The sequence below is a fragment of the Lonchura striata genome, chromosome 3, assembly GCF_050655825.1.
Source record: "Lonchura striata isolate lonStrDom1 chromosome 3, ASM5065582v1, whole genome shotgun sequence".
Taxonomy (NCBI): Eukaryota; Metazoa; Chordata; class Aves; order Passeriformes; family Estrildidae; genus Lonchura; species Lonchura striata.
The window spans coordinates 92,102,549-92,109,506 of NC_140705.1; positions in this window are offsets into that span (position 1 = coordinate 92,102,549).

Consider the following 6,958-nt stretch of genomic DNA (forward strand, 5'->3'; position numbering starts at 1 on the left):
TTCCAGAAGACTTAATGTCAACTACAAGACTAGATCTTAAAGCTCATAAATATAATAAGTAGCACAATTACATTTTATAAAATAGTTATTGAAGTAGTCACCTTTTTTTTCTGGTGAGAAATTCAAAGATGCAATTCAGTAAGGGTTCATGGTGGGATATGAAACCTTCCTTTACTTATGAACTAAGATAACAAGTTTGTTTCAATGAAAACACTGGGGGTCCTACTTATAAAACTATTCACAGTTCTATTCAGATTCTCTCTCCAGAAAATTCTTCATGCCACTCTTCAATCCAGTTTTGGGTGCCACAATATAAAAATTACATCCCACTAGACAAGGTTGCTCCAGGATTTATCCAACCTGGCTTTTAACACTACCAGTGTTGGGTGGGGCTTCAAAAATTTAGTTCAAGATTAGAGTTTCACAACCATCCCCCACATTGAGCTACCACTACCACATTTATAATGGATATTCCATAAATTAACATTATACAGTATTATCTGCTTTCATTGGAGTATCAAAAGTTTTACATAGAAAACACACATTACTGATCAGTTTAAAAACCTGTTAATTATATGCTTATGAATTACTGGGGTTTTTTTTCTATTATTTCCATATTACAATGCCTTTCTTAAAATGCTAGGAAAAGGCACTTTTAAAAGATATTTGAAGTTAAAATCCTTGGTTTACTTCTGCATGTGTGCTGAACTTCCCTGTTTTTGTATTTCAGCTGAATGCAGTGGTCCTGAAAAATTGCACACTTGTCTCATAGGCAAGAAATTATCCATCTGTTCACAAAAGAGATAAAAGGAATGGTAGAATATTGTAAGTCTCCCCAATTCATCTGAGGCATTAGTGGAATCATCTTTAAAGAGCAAGTGCTCATGCTAGCTTAGCATTATTTAAAATGTGGAAAAGTCAGGAAATACATTCAAGCCCTTTGACTAAATTTGGATCACAGACAGTAGATATTTTTAGTCATTAATGACCAGGCTTGTTTTTAAAACAAATTTTAGATAACAAAATTGCTTCAAAGCAACATGGCAAAAGTATGTATACCAATACAAAAATGAAGCCTATATTTAGATATCATTGTACTTATTTAAGCTCCTATTAATTATTCAGAGACTTAAAAGAAATTCCCATAAACATCAAAATAATTATTTCATTTATCAGTCTCTACAGTTCTTTGATAATATGTATTAAATAGATAAATGCTCATGCCATTTGAAGAAAAAGGCTCATTCTTCTTGATGCCATTGAAGTAAATAAGAAGTGTTTTGCAAGGATTTTAGTCAGTCTACATTACTACAGGTATTTACACAATAAATAGAATTCAGGATTGCAAGTTTCAAAACCTGAATTTCTATAACTATTTTTAAACACATCTATTTGTAATCCATGTGTCTTGCGGTTTGTTTGTTTGGGTTTTTGTTTTGGTTTGTTTTTTTGTTTTTGTTGTTGTATACAGTGAATATTTTAAAATTATCTGCATACCTCCTTCTTCATTGAATATGATTTTTTAAGTTAGATATTGTTAGCACTATCCAGTCTTACTTGCCAATAAAACTATGATGACCCTATTAAAACATAAACATATAAAAATGGCTTATCTAAAATTTAATGGTAAAGTAATTTTCTGTTTAGTGCTAATGTCCTCACATACACGTAAAAGGAAGACTGAGCTCTCCCAGAAGATTCTGAACTCACTGAACTTCTCTGTAATGCAATACACACACAAATACAAGGCATAGATAGTAAGAGCTGACAAATTCCATTCATTAATGTAAAAGATGTTGGCTCCAGTCATTAATTTAACAATTATGTTAATAATTTTCTCTAAAGTACTGCATTCAGCATTTCCTATTCAATTGAAAGGGAAGCAAAGGCTTAATTTCCTAACTACTGTGGCTTTAAACTGAGCAAATTTTAACATCATACAATACAGTATTTTGTTTTTTGTGTTTGTGATGTGGACACAACAGTCTCATCTTCTTTTTTCCTTACTTTTACCATTCATGTTTGTATGTTTCATACTTCTACCAGCAAGAAAACCATCCTATATAGTGAAAAATCTGCGCTTGATCTGAGGAGATTGACTCATGTTGAGCTGGATATTCCTTCTAAAACAATCATACATTATTTAGTTTCTAGTAGTTTTACATTATTTGGAACTATTGCTATTTTTTATGATTTTGTCACATCCTACTTGGTGCTGTAGAAGATAAGCCAGTGTCCCACAGAATTCAGCTACCTGATGCTTATGTCTTAAAATAGACAGCTCTTGTCTGTACAATTATCATTAGAATGGGTATATCATGATGAGCTATCAAGGCAAGCAAGCTACTATGTGAATTCTTGTCCTCTTTTAATACATGCATAAAGAAATAATTGAAATAAATATAGCAGGAAGGTACATGACTTTAGATACCTTTAGTAAATACACGATCAACAATGTCTTGGGTTTTCAGTTGAGAATTACCATTTGTTCATGCATCGTACAACCATATAAACAACCATAATTTTTCCCAAAGGGTGGCCACTCTTTATGCCTGAATCACTTCCATCCACCTGGGCTAACCACTATATGACATGGAACTTCTCTGATTGTCAGCTGGAGATTCACATCATCAGAAACTATGTACTTTGCAGATCATTTATGGCATGACCTACAGGAAAAAAAAAATTCTTTGTCAGTTTAGACCAAAAAAGAAGAAACCCTTTGCTGGAACTCAAAATGTCTCTCAGACATTTTTAGAGGTTCCAGGCCTTGGTCAGAAGCATTTTAGACCCTGGCAGGCAGCTGGAAACAGCTGTGATTTTGAGTTTGAGCCATGGAATGAGTTACCAACTTTGGAGGTGGAACAAGCAGTCACAAAGGGATAGATAGTATAGTAAAAGTAGTTACAAAACAGAGGGGAATTTTTTTTAGTATTGTACAGGGGGGTTTTAGCACTTGTACAGGGGGATTTTTACTTTGTACATGGGGGTCAGAAGTTCTAAGATGGAGGAAAGTGGGCTGATACTGTTCTTGCTTGCCTCCATGTTCTTGGTGATGTTGGCACTCAGAGATTGGTTTAGAGTAGAAAAGCACTTTGTAATACAGGTAGTAGGTATTGGGGGAAAACTATAAACATGTAATACGTAATATATCATATAAAAGATAGCAGCAGCCCTGGGTGGGGAGAGAGAAGAAGAAGACAGCAGACAGAGAGGATGTCAGGGTGTGTGTGTGCCTCTGCCTGGGCCGCTGACCAAGCAGCCGCAGCCCGAGAAGACAATCTTTTAGATAACCAACAATAAACTGCCTTGAGACCGAACAACAAGAGACTGCGCAGTGTTTCTTTGGAAGCATGGGTTGGAGGAGAAATTTCACCACCATATGGGACCCCAGAGCAAGCCTGGGGTTCCTACACTTTTTTATTTGGCCTCTTACAGTTCAGTGTTCTGTCTCACAGGTGCTATAAATTCACCCTAAATACTATGGGCATACTTTTTAAGCCCCTAAATACACTACAGTTTCTTTCCAGATCAGAACTTGTCAAACAATGCAAATTCTATCTGCTAAATGAGACCCTGACCCAGGATCCTCTCTGGTAAAGCCACAACTGCTACAATGATAATGCAATGAATCCCTTTCTTGGATCCATGTTTTCTCCAACAACCCTAAGCTTCTGCTGCTTGGGTTGATCCTGCTCACTTATAATCCTCAGAGCAGGAATTAGTTTACTAAGAAATCCCACTGAGTACAAGAAACACTTGCAAACTCAGCCACCAGGGAAAAGAGAATTGGAAAAATAATCACCCTGTAAGAATGAGCAGCAGAAGTATTATATCTAATCATACAAAACACTAGCAGAGGGTGGAAAAAGCATCTTACAAAGAAAATTAGGTCCGTATTAAGGAAAATATGAAGAGCTTTTATTTTGGCAATCAAGTCAGTCCCATAATATGAGCTAATAACAATATGAATAATAGAAGATAATGAAAATGCAAGGAATAAGATGATTGTGAATCTGCTTGTAGATAGTGCTAAGAACTTACAGATAGGGAAGCAACAGAAGAAACCCTTAGTTCTAGAAAATGTTACTATCAACAGAGACTGTTGCTCAGCCAAGGCTATGTTAAATTCCTGATCCTAGAGAAAAAGAACAAGACTTAACAGAATTATTAATAGGTTTTTCTTTCTTTTGTATAACAAAAGGGGGGTGCATACTCCAGGGGAGCACAGAGCAGGCGATTTGGGAAGCCTGTGCCTTCCAAGTACCTCAGCCAATGGGGAAAAGGAAGAGGGAGATGCAGACAGGAACTTAGGATAAAAAGGGGGCTGCGTCCCCCAACAATTTGAGAGACCCCATGGGAAATGCCCATGGCTTTTATTCAAATAAAGTTGCAGGATTCCTCCTCTGTCTCCTTTTTGGATATAAACCTCTGGCATTGTGGATTAATTTTCCTGACACTTGGGAGACAAACTGATTCTTTATTTTAGAGTAGCACAAACCTGAGCACTCCAAGGTATTCCACAAATCAAGCACACCAACTACCAAAACTTTTTACTATTTATACAATTTAGAAAACTAAGGAATTAGTGTTCATTGACTTCACATAACATGGGTCCCTTATTAATTAGTCTTCTATCTTCTATTAGTTAATGGTTGCCTCTATTCTCATGCTAATCAGTCAACATGCTCAGTCCTTCTCTTCTTTTGGGTCGGTGGTTTTCTTGGGTCCATGGCCATGAGCTGGCGGTCACAATCTGTCTCTGCCATAAATTACCTTTTACCCAGTCGAGCTGAGTTTGCTTTATCAGTTTCTTCCTTATCTTGGGGGTTCTGCTGTATGTCTTTGTGTCCACTATCATTCTTCTCGTTCGGCAGTACGAACCTCTCCCTAGATCTGAGATTACTGAAGCATATCGTGCATTAACCTTAACAAGGCAAGTCTACCATAAGTATTTCTAACACCTGGCCATCACTTAGCGCTCGCCTGTTACCTGCCTCAGGGATTAATGACTGTTCTCGTCGCTTAGGCCGGATATGCCACAGAGCCGTCCTTTCTCGGGAAGCTTTTCACACAGCTCACGTTCCGCCCCGCACGCCGCCAGGAGCCCTCAGCGGTGGTATTAGGATGGGAGGAAGGGCTGGCAGAAGGAATCATTTAATAAAATAATTCAAAGAAATAATTCAGGCAGCTCCAACTGTCTCTGTCACAAAATCTGCTACTCCAGCACAGGTCATTGGGAATGATAGGAACCAGCCTTGGGAGAGCAAAGCTCAGCACTAATGTCCCAGGGGAAAAGCTCTTGGTGCTTTGTACCTGCAGGGCTTTTGTACAAACCTGTGCCCAGTCCATCCTCCTGCTGCCTGGTGCTAATAGTAACAGAAATATTGAGATAGACATACCATGGGTATGGTTCTGTCCTATTGGTCTTGGAAGTGTCTTCTGTCCCATGGGAGCCACAGATGCCAGGTGCTGGTAAGTGCAGCTGAAGTCATATCACCTTTGAGGACATGGGGCCAATTTTTCATTCATTATCTCTGAAAGCCTACAGGGAAAAGACTAGAACCCACAAAAGGTGCAAAACTGAAGAAACTTTGCTTTTGTTTTAGGCAGCTCTTCTGCTGTGTCCCAAGATTGCTACTAGCAATTCTTCTACGAGTGAAGATCAGAATTATATTCTTGAGGGAAAAGTCCTAACTTTTTTTCCAAAATGAATTCTATCTTTTCTTAGTTGGGAGACAAACCTAACAATGAGGTTCCTTCAAAACCTTCTCTCTCTAGGTTTTGAGAGAGAGCTCTGCAACTCTTGATTTTGAACTCTTTAAACTTCCAAATCCATCTCCTGAGGATCCAGGAAAAGAGGGGCAGTAAAAATTTCTGATCAAAGAGATGCAATATGTGGTTAATTTGAAAACAAATCCTTGTACTTCAGATGCTGGACTCTGATTAAAACTAATATGATAACAGTGATGAAGAAATCCTGGCTTCTTTTCAGCCAACACGTGGAAGGGTTTGGAAAACATTAACTCATAGCTGGAGCCCCCAGGGAATATTGAGCCTTTCTGCCTCCAGTGGTGCCATTTTTTAGCAGAAGAAACACCTTAATTTGACTTTTATTTTCAGGGGCTTAAGCAGGAATTTCATCTGAGAGGACTGTGCTGGTTTCCTCGCCAGTGTTACTTCTGTGTTTTATGAGTCCACGTGATGGGTCCGGGTGTCTCCATGTGGGCTGTTTACAGCACGATCACAAAGATAAATGAAACGGGGTTAAAGCTGTTAAATTCCAGTGTCCCCTCATTGTATGGCAAGTCATGAACTCTACGGAGGGGAAAAAAAAAATTGGAAAGTGATCTGAAGTGCATCTCTTCTACTAAAAGCATACCATAATTTCAATGAAAATATTTTTATTATGAATTTTTGTACCTGTTTATGAAAACTGAACTGGCATTGTAAATTGTTCTAGAAATACTAAGTGAAAAAAAATCTTAGTTCTGAAACCAAAAGAGATGCATTTATATAATCAAAAATTTTATTTCACCAAATTCAGAAATAAAGTTTTTAAAAAAGGAAACTCACCTCACAAAAAACCCGCCTCAAAACCAAAGTAAACCCAAGAAAACAACAACAAAGCAAAATGCTCCTCTAACAATTTGTTGGGTTTTTTTTTTCATCTTTCTTCCAGTCTGGGAGTAGAAATTCTGCAAAGCCACTCTGAATTCAGGAAAGGGAGGTTCTACTAAGCTTTCTGAGCTGAATACAACAGGTAAAATACAGTGACATCCAGACAATGCTATCCTCAGTCACGCAACTTCCTTGGAAGATGCTGCTCTCATCCTGGTCACAGCAGTGGGACTGGATGTAGAACATTTTCACCAAAAGGCAAAATTTGCAAAAAGCGAATGCAGAAAAGAATTTTAAAAAATTTAATGTCAAATGCTCTCTCTGTGTCAAAGCATTA